The sequence below is a fragment of the Lagenorhynchus albirostris genome, chromosome 5 (genome assembly GCF_949774975.1).
Source record: "Lagenorhynchus albirostris chromosome 5, mLagAlb1.1, whole genome shotgun sequence".
In the NCBI taxonomy this organism is placed as follows: domain Eukaryota; kingdom Metazoa; phylum Chordata; class Mammalia; order Artiodactyla; family Delphinidae; genus Lagenorhynchus; species Lagenorhynchus albirostris.
This window is the reverse complement of record NC_083099.1, coordinates 141,885,789-141,903,384: the sequence shown is the minus strand read 5'-3', so window position 1 is coordinate 141,903,384 and position 17,596 is coordinate 141,885,789. Positions and strand designations below refer to the sequence as shown.

The 17,596-nt window shown below is 50.7% G+C and overlaps 1 protein-coding gene across 1 annotated transcript in view; it reads left to right on the top strand.

The window, feature by feature from the left end:
* Positions 1-4,518, top strand: part of ZBTB21 (zinc finger and BTB domain containing 21) — a 42,999-nt gene extending 38,481 nt beyond the window's left edge. Inside the window, exon 3 of the transcript XR_009540820.1 lies at positions 3,914-4,518. The gene's annotated coding sequence lies outside the window, so the exon portion shown is untranslated. The remainder of the gene's footprint in view (positions 1-3,913) is intronic.
* The last annotated feature ends 13,078 nt before the right edge of the window (positions 4,519-17,596 follow it).

The following is a 17,596-nucleotide window of genomic DNA, read 5'->3' as shown; positions in this document are numbered from 1 at the left end:
GTATGTTCCCAATAAGTGATTTTTTTAATACATTGAAGACAGGGACACATTATAACTTTTGTTGACCCTAGACACTTCGGGAGAACCTTTCTTCCATAGAAACATATAGATTAAAAATTATATTTTATATTTGAAATATAATATCATTTTCATTAAAAAAGAAAAATATAACTGGCTGAAGTGAGTTAAAACATTTTCTTCAGCGCTAAAACCTCATTTTTTTCCTTCTGCTTTTCAAAGAAATTAAAAAATTTTTGTGGTCCCCATAAAAACACTTTTGTGGTCCCCTAAAAGTACCATGGACTCTAAACCCTGTGCCTAGTGGATAAATCGACCCCGATTACAGGAAGAGCAAGGCCAGCAACCATGCGAGCTGCTGAGAGGCCGGATTCCCCAGATAGAGACGGAACTTGGGCTTCCAGACTTTCTGTTAGAGAAGTTATGACGCAGTGGGTGATCACCTCCCAACTTTATGTTTACTTTTTAGCCTGATACCTGAGATCAGGAATTCTTACTGGGTTTTTTTTTTAAATTCTTTTAAAAAATAATTCTGAAACACTTTTATTTCTGATGCGTGATGAATTGGATGCTCTGAGATTTCCTGCCGGGAAGCACTTGGATTCTTGATAGTACGCACTTTCTGATGAATTACCAGACCCGTAAGAAATAGGGGGATTTTCCAAGCCCCCTCTCCAGCTCACCCCCAAGAAGGAAAAAATCTCGTGAGCTGGAGAGAGCTGGCTTGCCTGAGGGTGGGCGCCCCTGGCATCACTCTCGGGGATGCTGAGCCTTGGGCAGTGACAAGGTGGGGGAGCTGGGACTGTGGGGCGGGGCAGCCGGGCTGTGCAGAAAAGCGTGACCGCAGCCAGCCTGCCCTCCTTAGGAAGTGTGCAAGGGCCAGAGCGTCTCCCTGTGCCTCAGCTGTTTATACAAACAATACGGTTTATGCTGAATACCTGGTGTCCTTCGGAGAGTCTGGAATTTTGGTATGCCAGGCAGAAGGTGCCACATGACCAGCTCCCAGTAGAACAACTGGCATCAAGCCACTAATGAGCACCCCTGGTAGGTGTGACGTGTGCTGTGCTGTCACGCTCAGGGCTGAAGGAACATGGCTCCACCAGGAAGCTTGCTCCTGCTTCCGCTGGGTCTCACCTCATGCACATTTCCCCTCTGCTGCATTTGCTTTGTATCCTTTCACTGCGGTGTATCATGTCCATGCGTCCTGTGAGTCCTAGCAAACCACCCAACCTGGGGGTGGTCTTGGGGCCCCCAATACGCAGTTTCAAATCCATGTCACCCAAGGCTCACAATTGAATCAGACAATAGTCCCCTCTGTTTGAAAGCACCCCAAATATAGTTGCTTATGATTCCAGCAGATCAAGCCAAGGGCTCACAGTGAACACGTGAGGAGGCAGGCCCCCTGGGTGAGATTTGGCAGTGACAACCAGCAACAGAATTAGATCACCGGAAGCTGCCAGTGTTACACTGTCATAGGGCAGGTACACAATAAATACTTATGAAACATTTTAAAGTAATAAAGTGAAATAATAAAGATGACAAATAACTGGACAGTATAGGGACTGATCAGGTATATTTGAGAAAGAAACAAATGGCATGTCTAGAGAAAAAATAATAATTTGAAATTTAGAAAAAAAACACCTCAATGAATGGTGCTGTGGACTGAATATTTGTGTCCCCGATGCCTTACATAAGAATGTGTAATGATGTTTGGAGGTGGCGCTCCTAGAAGGTGACTAGGTCATGGGGGTGGAGCCCTTATGAATGGGATTAGTGCCCTTATAAAAGAGGCCCCAGAGAGCTCTCTCAGCCCTTCTGCCGGGTGAGGACACAGTGAGAAGACGCCATCTGTGGACCAGGAAAAGAGCCCTCACCAGGCACCGAATCTGCCGGTGCCTTGATCTTGGACTTCCAGCCTAAATAAATTTCTGTTGTTTATCAGCCACCCAGTCTGTGGTTTTCTGTTATAGCAGATCAAATGGACTAAGGCAACTGGGTCAAAGAACAGATTTCATATGGCCAAAGAGAATTAATGAACTAGCAGATACGTCAGAAGAAAATTACACAGAATCTACAGAATGGCCATCATCAAAATGTCTACAAATTATAAGTGCTGGAGAGAGTGTGGAGAAAAGGAAACCCTCCTACACTGTTGGTGGGAATGTAAATTGGTGCAGCCACTTTGGAAAACAGTATGGAAGTTCCTTAAAAACCTAAAAATAGAATTACCATATGACCCAGGAATCCCACTCCTGGGCATATATCTGGAAAAAATGCAAACTCTAATTCAAAAAAATACATACACCCCAGTGTTCAGAGCAGCACTATTTACAATAGCCAAGATGTGGAAGCACCTAAATGTCCATCAACAGATGAAAGAAGATGTCATATATGTATATGTGTATATATATAATGGAATATTACTCACCCATAAAAAAGAATGAAATAACGCCATTTGCTGCAACATGGATGGACATAGGGATTATCTTACTAAGTGAAGTAAGTCAGACAGACAAAGGCAAATATCATATGATATCACTTATGTGTGGAATCTAAAATATGACACAAATGAACTTATCTACAAAACAGAAATAGACTCACAGACATAGAGAACAAACTTATGGTTACCAAAGGGGAAAAGGGTGGGGGGATAAATTAGGAGTTTGGGATTAACAGATACACACTACTATATATTTATAAAATAGATAACCAGCGAGGACCTACTGTGTAGCACAGGGAACTATATTTGATATCTTATAATAACCTAAAGTGGAAATAATCTGAAAAAAATATATATGTATGTATATATATGTGTGTATGTGTTTGTATAACTGAATCACTTTGCTCTACAACTGAAAAGTTGTAAATCAACTATACTTCAATTAAAAAAAAAAACTAACAAAAGTTACACAGAATCAGCACAAAGAGACAAAAAGTTTGAAAATATGGAGGAAAACTTCAAAGTTATAGAGGATTTCCACTCTGGTCAAGATGGAATAATAGGGACTGGATTTGCCTCCCCACCTAAAACAACTAAAACACTGGATAAAATATAGCTACAGCCCTCAAGGCATTGGATTCCCAGCAACAGACAACTCTTAAATATTTTAATGGTACTAAAATGTTAAGTATTTAATGCTATTTAACATTAATACTTTATAATAATGATATTTAATGTTAATGAGAGCATTGCCATGCATAGTAATTTCTCTTGATCAAGTGACAATTTTAGATAACTTTTATATTATTAAAGTATTTGATGTTTAATGTTATTTAATACCTAAAATAATATTTAATATTAATTTTAAATTATTTTAGATCATCACTTGGTCTAGATAGATTGTCAGACATAGCATTTACTGAATTAAAAATGAGATAAGTAAAGAAGTAGATTTTGAAAATACTATTGATGAGGTTTTTTTCCATTAAAACCAGGAAAGGAAACGTATAAATTCTGTTTATGGTGTTAGTAAAATACTTAAAATAATGTCATGCATTTCAGTATACGTACTTTCCATTCTTCAATATTTTTCAATTATCTTAATTTTCTGGAAAAAAACCAAGCCATTAAAAAAAAGTAAGACCTTTGATTTGCATTTCTCTAATGATTAGTGATGTTTCATATGTTTGTTGGCAATCTGTATATCTTTGGAGAAATGTCTGTTTAGGTCTTCTGCCCATTTTTGGATTGGGTTGTTTGTTTTCTTGATATTGAACTGCATGAGCTGCTTGTAAATCTTGGAGATTAATCCTTTGTCAGTTGCTTCGTTTGCAAATATTTTCTCCCATTCTGAGGGTTGTCTTTTGGTCTTGTTTATGGTTTCCTTTGCTGTGCAAAAGATTTGTTTCCTTAGGTCCCATTTGTTTATTTTTGTTTTTATTTCCATTTCTCTAGGAGGTGGGTCAAAAAGGATCTTGCTGAAAATCTGCAAACAGTAAATGCTGGAGAGGGTGTGGAGAAAAGGGAACCCTCTTGCACTGTTGGTGGGAATGTAAATTGATACAGCCACTATGGAGAACAGTATGGAGGTCCTTAAAAAACTAAAAATAGAGCTACCATATGACCCAGCAATCCCACTACTGGGCATATACCCTGAGAAAACCATAATTCAAAAAGACACATGCACCCCAATGTTCATTGCAGCTCTCTTTACAATAGCCAGGACATGGAAGCAACCTAAGTGTCCATCGACAGATGAATGGAGAAAGAAGATATGGCACGTATATACAATGAAATGTTACTCAGCCATAAAAAGAAAGGAAATTGAGTTATTTGTAGTGAGGTGGATGGACCTAGAGTCTGTCATACAGAGTGAAGTAAGTCAGAAAGGGAAAAACAAATACCATATGCTAACACATATATATATGGAATCCAAAAAAAAAAAAAGGTTCTGAAGAACCTAGGGTCAGGACAGGAATAAAGACACAGAAGTAGAGAATGGACTTGAGGACACTGGGAGGGGGAAGGGTAAGCTGGGACAAAGTGAGAGAGTGGCAGGGACATATATACACTACCAAACGTAAAACAGATAGCTAGTGGGAAGCAGCTGCATTGCACGGGAAGATCAGCTCGGTGTTTTGTGACCACCTAGATGGGTGGGATAAGGAGGGTGGGAGGGAGACGCAAGAGGGAGGAGATATGGGGATATATGTTTACGTATAGCTGATTCACTCTGTTATACAGCAGAAACTAACACACCATTGTAAAGCAATTATACTCCAATGAAGATGTTAAAAAAAAAGAAAAAGTAAGACCATGTATGGTGCACATTTTTTTCTTTTGCCTGTGGTCCAATATGGCTCAGGTCAGCGATGGCCTTTGTTTAAATTGTCGATATTCTGTTCATCATGGACTTTTTGCATGAATTTTGATTTTTTTCTAAATATTGTATTAAAACTGTGTTTATACTTGATTACTAAGTGTTTGGCATCCTCTTAAATTTTGCACCCAGACAAGTGCCTTCCACACCTTACCCTCGCCCTGGCACTGGGACCCAACCTCCATCCTGAGCCGTCCACCTGCCAGGAGCAGGGAAAGTGGGCAGAGATGGCGCTGCAGCCTTTTGCCCCGGCCAGACGCTTGAAGCCTTTTGGTTGAGGGTACAAGCTCACATCGTTCTTCGTCAGAGCTCTTGACTTAAAGAAAATGAGGTTGGACTTGAAAATGTATCACAGCTCCTGCTGTCCTGCAGGAACACAGAGGCTTCTGGAAATGGTCATTTGTTATCCTTGGGCAGCTGGATGCAAGACTAGAAGAAAGGGCTGCTGCCAGCGCCACTCAGTGGGCTCCGAAGGTGGAGCGGATGGGAATGGGGTGGGGACGGCGCGCCAGGAGGGGACGAAGCGTCGGGCAGGCCAGCGGCTCTGACCTAGCTCTACGTTAAAATCAGCACGGGAACTGTTAAGAAACAGGTGCACACTCACAATAGTACAAACGGGAAGCGACCTGTCGTCCCCCGAGGGTAGCCTGATGTGTCCCTATGATGGACTTGTACACTGCGGTGTGGAAGGGGCAGCTCAGCCCCACTGTGTGGAAGGGGAAGCGCAGCAGCTTCTAGAAGAACCCAAGCCGCCGACCCTGGACGGTCAGCCGTCATCACCTGGTTATCTCTGGAGGAGGCGACAGGGAGTGACTGAGAGGGAGTCCATCTCTGGACCCCAGGTGCTGGTCCTGTTTAGATTCCTGATCTGGGTTACGTGGGGGCCGCCCACTGGTGACAGCTCGTGGAGCTGAACACAAGATGCGTACACCTTTTCGGGTACATTATACTGCAGCAAACGTTCACAACGTAACTATAAAGTACACAGTGCTGGGCCCACAGCAGGCCAATCAGAGTTTGGGGGCCGAGCCCCAGGTCTGAGGCAGCTCTGCCAGCTCTCCGGGCGCCCCGATAGGTTCTGACGTGGGAACCGAGCGCAGTGCCTCCCAGACGCCAGAGTGGATCAACTCGCCTGGCATCTCGTTAACTGCAGCCCCTGGCTCCCAGGCCCAGGCGGGCCCAGGACTCTGCATTCCTGATTGCGTTTGAACAAGCCCAGTGGCACCGATGCTGCTGACACAGCACCACGTGGGGGCAGCCAGGCAGTGACCGTTCACTGTCTGTGCCCGGGGCGCCTGGGGACCTGCATTTTAAACAAGCACGTGGTTCTTAGGCAGGTTTGAAAGACACCGATCAAGTTCCCGACTGCTTCATCAGGTGGTGAGAATTTCCTTAGAATTCACTTTTTCTTCAGATGAGAAAGTTGGCGAAAGGGACTTTAGAAGCTACCTTTAAATTTTATTTATTTATGTATGTATTATTTTTGGCTGCGTTGGGTCTTCGTTTCTGGGCGAGGGCTTTCTCTAGTTGCGGCGAGCAGGGGCCACTCTTCCTCGCGGTGTGTGGGCCTCTCACTGTCCCGGCCTTTCTTGTTGCGGAGCACAGGCTCCAGACGCGCAGGCTCAGTAGTTGTGGCTCACGGGCCCAGCCACTCCACGGCATGTGTGATCTTCCCAGACCAGGGCTCGAACCCATGTGCCCTGCATTGGCAGGCAGATTCTCAACCACTGCGCCACCAGGGAAGCCCAGAAGCTACTTTTTTTTTTTTGCGGTATGCGGGCCTCTCACTGCTGTGGCCTCTCCCGTTGCGGAGCACAGGCTCCGGACGCGCAGGCTCAGCGGCCATGACTCACAGGCCCAGCCGCTCCGCGGCATGTGGGATCCTCCCGGACCGGGGCATGAACCCGCGTCCCCTGCATCGGCAGGCGGACTCTCAACCACTGCGCCGCCAGGGAAGCCCCAGAAGCTACTTTTAAAAATGATGTTTAAAAGGAGAAACCAGCCAAGGGCAGAAGGCACATTCCAAGTGGGGAGGCAGCTTGCGGTGGGCTGTCGGCACTGTGCAGGTGGGGACGGAAAACAGGGACCGTAGGGACACCCCTTCATCTCAAGGGAGGGTCCACAGAGCTCCCACGATGACGGCACCCTGGCCGGCGAGCTAGAAGCAGAGCTGGGCCCTCCTGGGCGTCCCTGAGCGAGGCTGGCAGCCTGGGAGAGCGCCCGTCCCTCCACTCTAGGGACCCCGTTCTGTTCTGATCTGCTTCTCATCCCTCACCATCGACAGCGGTCCCCAAACTAAACACATTCAGCCAGACTGGGTTGCAGCCGGAGAAGGAGACGATTCGGGTCAGGTCCTCAGGCCCAGGCGGGTCAACACAAAGATGCCGCCAAGCTGGCAGGTGTGACAACAGGATCCCCGTCCTTGGAGCTGGGCGAGCAGAGACAGGTGTGTAGGGGGAGATCTCCCAACCCCAGGCGTCCTTCCTGTGAGCCCCGGCCTCCTGCGGCCCTTGGGCCCGCTGCCCCGGAGGAAGCAGGTCTGTCCCAGCCCCACCTGTGCTCGGCCGCCTGGACCTACCTGATCTGGGGGCTCGGCTAAGAGACCCGGGCCAAGTGGTCCACTTGGCTCACCGGCACTAACGATGCCAGTCTGCCCCCTTGTTTACTGGTTACTTCACTCCCAGCTTATTCAGAACCGCGGTGAAGAAGGGGGTTGCTAATGTAGGGAGGGGGCCCCACTCAGAGATTCTAATATAAGGTGCAATGAAAGGGGAAGCGGAAACGTCCTGATTGTCCGCAAGGTGGCTACCAGAAAGTTCCATCTGGCACTGACCCTGACAGCACGTCAGATGGATCGTTACGCAGATGGTTTGCAAGGATTTAGAAAACAGCAGAGACTCAGAGCAGCCTGGGTCACCACCATCCACTCCCACTGCATGTGTCTGGTTTCCAAGTTCTAGAGCCATCACTACAGACACCTAAGATGTAGCGTCCGCCACATGGGGCCCACCATCCTCCAACATGCTCTCAGCCCTGGGCTCGATGAAGGATCTCACCCCCAGCCGCGGAGGAGGTCCGGCGGTCGCCTTGTCCCCGCCTCCGCCCCCGCCTCCCCAGGTTCCTCACCAAGTGCCCCTGACCCCTCGCCCACCTCATCATCTCTGCCCGCAGAGCCCCACAGGACGCGGTGCCCACCCGGCCAGGAGCGTCTGCTTCAAAGTGTCCTGCGACGGGACTTCTCAAATTTTAATGTGCATTGAAATTCTCCAGGCTCTTCTTAAAGTGCAGGCTTGGCTTCCACAGGGCCTGAGAGTCTGCATTTCCTACAGGCTCCGAGGTGATGCTGCAGCTGCTGGTCCCAGGCCGCTCTCTGCCTAGCTAGGCTCTGGGTGACATACTGTACAAACTCTTCCTTGCTCAGCCCTTGGCCAGTTCCCCGTCCCTTTAGGGCTAAGAGCCGACTCTCAGCAGGGCCACTGCCGGCCAGGCCCTGCCTGCATCTCCAGACCCCTCTCCATCGGGTCCCACCACGCCTGTTAAACGTGGGCTGCAGGAGCAAGAAGCCCAGCGCCTGCTCTCAATTCCTGGCCTTTGAACTCCCCGCTGTGCCCGCCCCTCTCTGTGCCCGCCCCTCTCTGTGCCCGGCCTTCCCGCCCCACTTCCTCTTCAGGCCTGTTGACTTCTGCTGACACTCAAGACCCTGTTCAGACTTTCCCGGACGCACAGCCACCCCTAACAGTCGGGCTGTCCTTCCTCTGTGGCCCCCATGCACGCTGTTCCGTAACTAATGGTTCGGGGGTAACTTTGTCCATCCCTCTGGACCAGGAGCCCTTGTGCAGCTTCTTCAGGTCTCCCCAAGGGACAGGAGCCTGCCCCCTGGCGTTTCACTTTTGGAAGCTATTCTAGGGAACAGGTGGAGGCTGGGAAGAAGGCCCCCCACCCCCCGCCCCGCCGCCCAGAAGGTACGGTATCAAGCTAGTTACGCTGTAGGCCCAGGGGCCCCTCCTGCTGGGACGCCTCTGAGGACAGGCGGACGGGGCCTCTGCAAAGGAAGACACGAAGAGGGGAGTGCTTACCCTGCATCTCCTGTCACCACCGGTCAGGGCTGGCCCGGAGCATATCGATGTTCTGTCATCTCAAGATTTACATGTGTTCAGAATAGTTGTGCCATCCGCAGGAGGTAACAGAGGGTGACTGTGCCCACCGGGAACAGTGGGCGCCGGGCAGGGCTGAGGCGAGAGGGAGGAGGGTGGGTGGGTGAGGCCCAAAGCACCTGACACTGGGCGGGATTGCAGCTCCCCTCGGGTGCAGCTCAGTGCGCGGACCGCTGCACCAGGCTCGGGACCAGCTGCCAGCTGTGAGCGCGAGGATGCTGGACGGATTGGACGGATGATGGATGGACAGATGGATGAGAACAAATGGCTTCGTTTTCTTTGTGGATCCGGTTGTCAGGTTGACAACCAGGAACTAATCAAGACCTCTCCTGACGGGCTTGCAGGGAGGATGGAGAAGTGGATCCGAGGGTACAGCCCACACCCACCGCCATCCAGAGAACCAGCCTCAAGGCAGAGGCTGGGGACCAGGCCGTTCCTGGGGGATTCTCCATCTTTCTCGGGCCTCAGCCAGTGCTGGCCCCCATTTCTCTGTCCAAAGACATTGAAGTCAGACTGACGATCAAATTCGCAGATAAAATAAAAGCTGGAAGAATACCAAGTAGATCACGGGCAAGGCCAAAATGAAAAAGAAAAACAAACAACTTCGTGGGAGCAGGAAAAAAACAAGGGCTCTGCAGAGCAACTTCATGCGCTGGAAGAATAAAAGCTGAAGGTCCGTCATTCATGTTAACTCAGGGAGATTCTTCTCATGGGGGTCTGAAGCGAGGTACTTTTTTTTCTCACCATTTAACTTAAAACAAGACGGAGCTTCAGAATCCCAGAGGAAAGGCTGCTCGAGGTATAGGTAAGCGCCTGATTCTCTGTGAGTCGTCTTTCCAATCCTGGATGTCGAGATGAGCCCCAGCGCCCCGCAGGTCTCCCTGCATCCCTGGTGACTTTCATGGACCAGGGCCTGATGGACCAAGTTCTGTGTGACATTTGCTACCAATATTTTGCTGTGACAGTTCAAGGTCCTGACTTGTGTTGTCACACAGACAAAAGCCCATCTGTCCTCAAAGAGGGGGCCCGCGGGGGCGCTCTCAAGTGCATCTCTAATCTGGTCCACAATTATTTACAGCAAGTCCCCTACATACGAATCGTCAAGTTGCGAACTTTCAAAGATGTGAACGTGCGTTCGCGTGTCCCATCACCTAAGTTCGTTCACGTGTCCGGCGTACATTGTCACATGCGTGCATCCTCGAGTGGCTGTGCTTTCGTGTACTATACTGCACGGCACTCTTGCTGTGCAGCACAAGGAGCTCACTAATGAAGACCTGATGGAGTTGGAGGCCCAGAGAAAGGACGAAGACGGACAAGAGGAAGAAGAAGTAACGGAAGAACCGAAGAGATTCACAACGCAGGAAATGGCAGGGGGTTTTCTTTATGTGAGGAGGCGCTGTTAGTTTCTGAGGCAAAGGACCCAAACCTATAACGGTACATGAAGGTTGCAGCAGCCGTTCAGAATGCAATCCAGTGCTACCGTGTCATTTATGATGAGAAAAAAAGAGCTACTACCCAGACATCACTGGATTGTTCTTTCAAGAGGGTAGACAGAATTGAATCCAGCAAGGAACCAGAACCTGTGCCATCAGCGTCAGGTGTGAGTGAAATTGCAGCTTGCCGTCCATCTTCTATTGCTGACGATCCTTCCGCTCTAACATCTCCCACCTCCTCTCCCTCCTCCAGTCGGTAACTCTTCTTGCCTGTTCACTCGATGCCAGCCCCTGTATGCCAGCCGTTGTACGGTACTACTGTACTTTTCAAGGGACTGTACTGTAAGATTGAAAATGTTTTCTTTATTTTCTTGTGTTTGTTTTTACATATTATTTGTGTGAAAAGTATCATAAACCTATTACATTAAAGTACTATATAGCTGATTGTGTTAATTGAGTACCTAGGCTAACTTTGTTGGACTTAACGAACAAATTGGACTTATGAACACACTCTTGGAACTGAACTCATTCGTATGTAGGGGACTGGCTGTATAGGCCTGTAATGGGGGCCCAGGCCCCCGTGATGGGTGATTGACAGCTCAGACACAAATGCTGCCTGGTGTGGCTCTCCCGCCACAGGAAAGACACCCGCACAAATTACAAGCGCGGAAAGGATTTCAAAGGGGACGGGCAGGGGACCGTGGAGTGAGCCCGACCAAAGGGCCAAAGGATCTCCCCAGGGGACCCAGCTAGGCCAGCATGCCAGAAGGAGGCCTCTTGAGGGACCCATTTAGAAACTGCCGGGAGAAGAGGGTGGGGAAGGGCATCTCAGGCCTGAGGATACCAACCCTGCGCGCACAGCAGGAAGAGAAAGCGGGAGCGGGTGCGGAGAGCATGGCGGGCTGCTGGCAGCACCACCCGTAGGAAACGGCCTGCTTTTCCAAAACAAATACACGAACCCTCATCTGCAAGGAGGAGCCGTGTTCCCAGGGGTCGTGGGTGAGCCGTGGGCCACGAGGGGGAGGCCGTGTGAGGCATGGGACCAGGTCTCCAGGCCTCCACAAAGGCACCTGTTGACACCCAGTGCACCTGACGTCCACGAGTGCCTAGAAGCTGAGGCGCCCAGCAGTGTCCCCGGGAGAAAGCCAGCAAGCCGTCCAGCCCCACCCTGTTTGTCTCGCAGCTTCACCTGTGGAACCCACCCAGCTCTCTCCCCTCGTACCCAGCGTGAAACAGTGCATAGCTTTTCTTTCCTTAAGTTGAGAACACTCTCCCTGCCCCGAGGCTGCTAACAGACTGTGCAGCCTTAGTTTCTGAGAGTCTCTACCACCCAGGCCAGCGTGGCTGCCTTTGTGAGGCCCTGAGCCCCGTGCAGCCCAGGGAGACAGGGAGCAGGGGCTGCTGCCGGCCCACATGGACATTCTGTGTGTGTTAGAAAAAGATGCCCCTTCCTCCAGGCAGGCTGCCCGGCAGCCCCAGGCGCCTCTCCACCCGATGTCCTTGTGCAGTGAGCAGCCTGAGCAACTGAACAGGAAGTCAGGGGTAGTCATAGAAATCCACTAAGGGGTCTCAGCCTCCACGGCTGCTGCCAGGGTATCCTCTGTGCAGTGCAAAAAGGCACGAAGGGGGTGTCCAGTGGAGTGGACCTTGTGGCCCCTGGGGTACCCAGAACCCCCGGGAGTGAGAAAAAGGGCAGTTCCTACGGAGTGTGTGTCAGTCTGCGACAAATACCCAGACACAGCGGAGAAGCCACAGGCTGGCGCCTTCACTTAAAGTTTCCAGGCTTTATGGATGTAAAATAAATTTAGTGTGGAGATCTTTGATTTTTAAATGTTTATGGTCCGTGCTGCATCAGGATGAATAACCTCAAACTCCCCCTGTTGAGGAGCCAGGATGACGGCACGACCCTCGATTTTGAGGCCAAAATCACACGTATCTTAAGCAGAAGCTTTCGAATCAGGGAAAGCATTGAAACACCCCAACTCAGGACTTGGGGCTGTAAACAGCTCAGTAAGGCTGCCGTGCACTTGAGTCCCTGTTCAGGAAGCCCCAAGAACGCTCGTAAGGAGAGGACAGGGACACGGAGTCACCTGTAGTGACCGGAAGCAACAAGTGACAACACTCGGCCTGTCACCATCCACCTCTGGGGAGCAAATCCTGGGTGCCTGTGGGCACTGGTGTGTATTCAGACTCTGGGATTTGGGCTTTGGTTCCGTTGGAACGTTCCGGCACCTGCTCTTCACCCGAGGCCCTGCAGGAGACAGAGGACTCTCCTCCACCCACCCCTGCGGTGCCCTGCGCCCAGCGCGCCCTCCCCGAAGGAGACACAGGCGCCGTCCCTGTCCTGCACCAACAGGGTAACTTCATATTCTGGGCCAACGACCCAAATTTCCCTTGAAAGCTTGCTTGTCGATTTTTATCGCTTGCATTCATTCATTCACTCATTCATTCATTCATTTGTGAATGAAAACTGTTGCCATATCAGTAAATAAAGATGTTGCAGCCACCGAGCCATCACATTACAGCCGCCCAGATGGGGAGCCCTGAGGGGACTCGGGATGGAGACAGGATGCCCGCCACCAAATTATCAGACATTGCAGCCACCGCCCCCATCCCGGATGGTGCCCCCTGAGGAAACTCAGGATGAGAAAGCACAGAGTACTGGCCCCAGGGAGCTGAGGGGCACATCAAAGGAATGATTTCAGTGAGCCCAGACTCTTGCATCTTCCCAGACATAGAAAAGCACTAAATCCGTTAAATTGAGATGTCTGGTTTTCTTTCATTAACAGTAAACTTTTGATGTTCCGACTACCTGGTCTTTGCTGCAAAAACTCCTCTATATCGTGGCTCCCCCCTTGCCTCTTCAGAGTGGTCCCTCAGCGCCATCTGAGATGCTGTGTCCCGGGCTTAAGTCCTCAGTTTTCCCCACCGAATAAAACATAACTCTCAACTTGTAGGTCATGCATTTTTTTCAGTCGACACATTCAGTCATACAGCAAGCATCCCTTGAGCCTGCGCCCTCTGACCTGTGTCGCATTCCGTGCTGGGCTACGACACTGCAGAGGACAGGAATTCTGTGTCCTTCCCGAGGGAAGGAGACACAGAAAATGAGATGCGCCCTTCTGCACATCACAAGAGAGGTGCTGAGAGGGCTGGACGGAGCCAGCAGTGAGGCTCTGGGAGCTGGGCTCCTGCCAGCACTGTGGTTTACATGCGTGTGTTAGCTTGTCCAGTCCTCTTGGAGATAAGAATAATAACCCCTTTGTACAGATGAGGAAACTGAGGCACGGAGAGATGAAATTACTTGCCTAAAATCACAGGGGCCCAAATTTGAACCCAGTTGGTCTGACCTGGAACGTGAGGTCTTAACCGCCATGTGACAGTTTCTGTTACGGGGCGACTTTGACCTGATCCTGGAAGAAGGAGAGATGATTGCAGGCGGAGGGGGGACGGGGGGAGCTGCAGGCAGAGAACGGCCTTGGTTATGCAGACCATCGGACGGGTCTAGGGTCTGTGGAGGAGGAGGAGGAGGAGGAGGAGGAGGAGGAGGCTGGACATGGCTGGGGAGGGCCCAGAGTGATCATGAGAAAGGGACAATTTGGCATTGCTTCCAGGCTGAGGGGAAGCAGCTCTGCCTGCCCGTCAGCATCACAGAAAGACAACCCTGGCCGCAGTGGGAAGGACCAAGCCCAAGAACGGGGGCAGAGCCTCTGGTCCCTGAAAGCGACCCAGCCCAGCCCTGGAGAACTCGGCTGGAGCAGGACCTGTGCACACCTGGGTTCAGGTGCAGACGGCAGCCCTAAATCCAACTTAACTCTGGGGCTCGAGCTACAAACCTCTAATCCAAATCAAGAGATGTTTCCAGAATACCTGCAGGTTCTTGCAGAGAGAATTCAGAGGACTCTGGTCTCAGTCCTAAAAGAACTCGAAGTCTAGCAGGGCCACACGTGCACACACATGCGTGCGCCCACACACACAGATACTTCTGTGAAGATCCCCATGACAGTCCAGCACGGTAGAGGAGGTGTGACAGTGGAGGGCATGCAGGCTCGGGTCCCAGGCAGGACACAGCACGTGGGAGGGACGCCGTGCGGGGAGCACAGGCCGAGGGCTATAACCTGGAGGAGGACCGGTCGGGGGAATCGGCAGTGGAGGGGGACTGAGCATGTGACTGGAGGGAAGAGGGTGCCCTCAGTGCCAGGAAGTAATCCTGGGGGCACTGGGAAGTCATGGACAACACCTGACTCTCTGTACAGCACTGTACAGGAGCTCTACCCCTGCTGGGGTCTCCAGGCCCCCCAGCGGCCCGGTGAGCTAGGCATCCACGTGTCCGCTTTGCGAGGGGAGGTGAGCTCAAGGAAGGTCAGGAAAAGTGTCAAGTCACCCAGCCTGGAAGGTGCATGAGGTGGGGAGCAGGTAGCTACAGCAGGTGGTCAGATGGCAGGAGCAGGGTGGCTGGAGGAGAAAGCGACACAGCCGCGGAGGACCGGCTAGAGAGCCCTGAAGACGGGTTCCAGGAGGAGGGAAGCAAGAAGCTGCATTTAGACCGAAAACGATGGGATTTCGGTTCTGACCCATCGGATGGGATGGGATCAGGGTTGGAGAAGCGAGGCTGGTAAAGATGATTCTGGTGTATTTGTGAGAGAAAATGATGCCACTGGAGCACAGATAGAGAAGTCGGAGGGTGGGAATATTTCTGTCGTTGCATAAACATTTTTTTTTTTTTTTTTGTGATACGCTGGCCTCTCACTGCTGTGGGCTCTCCCGTTGCGGAGCACAGGCTCCGGACGCACAGGCTCAGCGGCCATGGCTCACGGGCCCAGCCGCTCCGCGGCATGTGGGATCTTCCCGGACCGGGGCACGAACCCGTGTCCCCTGCATCGGCAGGCGGACTCTCAACCACTGCGCCACCAGGGAAGCCCTGCATAAACATTTTAAATCGTGTTTGTATGTTACCTCTCCAACAAAGTAAGTGCTCAGTAAGCATGAGTTGCCTGAATGAATGAGCGACTCTTCCCTTTGCGCTTTCTTCGATCGTGTTTAACAAAGAGAACCATCACTGACCATGGATAGGTTACTATGTTCTCCTTTTAATTCATTCACTATGATTTTTCTTTACTAAAGGTAAAATTCCCATAACATCAAAGTCACCATTTTACAGTGGACAATTTGCTGGCGTTTAACACCTTCACAATGTTATGCAAACATCACCCTAATTTCAGGACGTCTTCATCATTCCAGGAGGGAACCCCGTAACCATTAGGAGTCAGCCTGCGTTCCTCCCCACGCCCAGCCCCTGGCATCCACTGAAATCTGTTTTCTGTCTCTACGCATTTGCCTGTTCTGGACATTTCATATCAAGGCAGTCACACTCTAGGTGGCCTTTCGTGTCTGGCTTCCTCCACTTCACATCACGAGTTAAGGTTCATCCATGTGGTAGCATGTGTCACTACTTCATTCCTTTTCATGGCTGAATGCTATTCCGTGGTATGGGTAGACCCCTTTGTTGATCCGTTCATCTATCAATGGACATTTGAGTCTCCCCTGTCGTTTCAGCTGATTGGAGTCCTTGTCTTCTTGTGGCTGGTCCCAGAGTTACAGGTTGAAGGAGAGGTTCCCTCCAGGCTCACCTGGCATCATCTCTCCCACCTGCTCCCTCTTTCCTTGGCCTTCTCGGGACAGAGCTCATTAAAAACGATGGGTGGACCAGCTCTGCCACTTGGCCTCATGCACGAGGACAATTCCGTTAGTGGCCTCCTTGGTTGTCTCCCCGGTCCAGGACTCTCACTTACCACATTCAGAGATGGCCGGTCTAGCTCTCCCCAGCAAAAAAGGATGTTCTTTTTGTCACCACCTCTAACCAGAATCTTTCAATCTCATAAACCCAGCGTCAGGAAGCATCTCCCATGGTGTACTACTCCCTACCTCGTCCCGGGAAGGAGGGGAAACTTCGGTGAGGAGACAGCATCTGGGTCACTCTCATCCATCATTTCTGGACCTCAGAGCAGGACACAGAGCAGGACAGTTCCCCATCGGTCTGCCCCTCAGAGGGGCACATTTCCACACTAGACCTGCCACTGGCAGCGACAGAACTTCACATAGACCATATCTCTTTTCTGTTCTTTCAAGTTTGCATAACTTCTTAGATCAACTTTGCAAATAAAAAGGCAAAATACTCCCCGGGCGAGGTGGATACTGCATTTGAACAGCGATGCATAAACAACTCCGCCATCTGGAGCCCGCCCGATGAAGCCTGTGCACTTTTGCACTTGAGAGCAGCTTTGATGATATTTTTTGAATGAATATGCGGGCCTTTATCATTGGAGCAAATAACGTCAACCAGCCCTTTACAGCAGCTCGGACTAAAGACCGAGGGGTCCCAAGGGTGCACATCCGGGGGAGGCCGGTGTGTAGGGGTCCCAAGGGTGCATCCAGGGGGGCCGATGTGTGAGGTTCTCTGCTCCTGGTCACGTCTCTTCCCCAAGGCTGTTCTCAGTGAGCAGGGGGCAGTGTGGGAGCAGCAGGGCCCTGGACACACCCATGACTGCTCAGCTGTGTCCGTAGTAAACGCAGGGCCCCTGGACTGGAGGCCCCTACCCCCAAATGCGGGTAATCGTGTGTACCTCATAGCCTCGTGAGGGCTAAAATCAAAACGCGTCTTCTTCCTCCTTCATGGTCTCGATTCCCTTTAAGGAGCCTCCGGTCATTTTTACCCCGGATTAGTCTATGCTCCATCGTATTGGCTAAGATTCTGGGTGGTTTCAGCTGACAACTTTCTCAAAGATTCTGTTCACTATGAATCTATGTTCCGTGAAGCAGTCTAGCCGAGGGTCTTCGGGATAATGATGAATGACGTCACCGTGTGAGAGGTCTCTGCGACTGCCCTGGGCGTCACAGGTGACAACCCTTTTATAGAAATGTCTGCGTGGATTTGTGAGATCACGCACTTAATATAAATGTAGACTAGCTTCCTTGTCATCATCCTTTCCCCCCAGAACATTCTTTTTCTGGTTCTCCTTCAAAGGGGGGAGGGGCCTCATTTCCACCTACTCTTATTCACCTGCTCCCCTGTGGCCTTAAACCCCCAGCTCCTTGGTGACAAAGACCTCAGAGCCTGCGCTGCCCAGTCCCGATGCCTGCACGGGAAATCACCCTGGGCTTCTTCCTATTC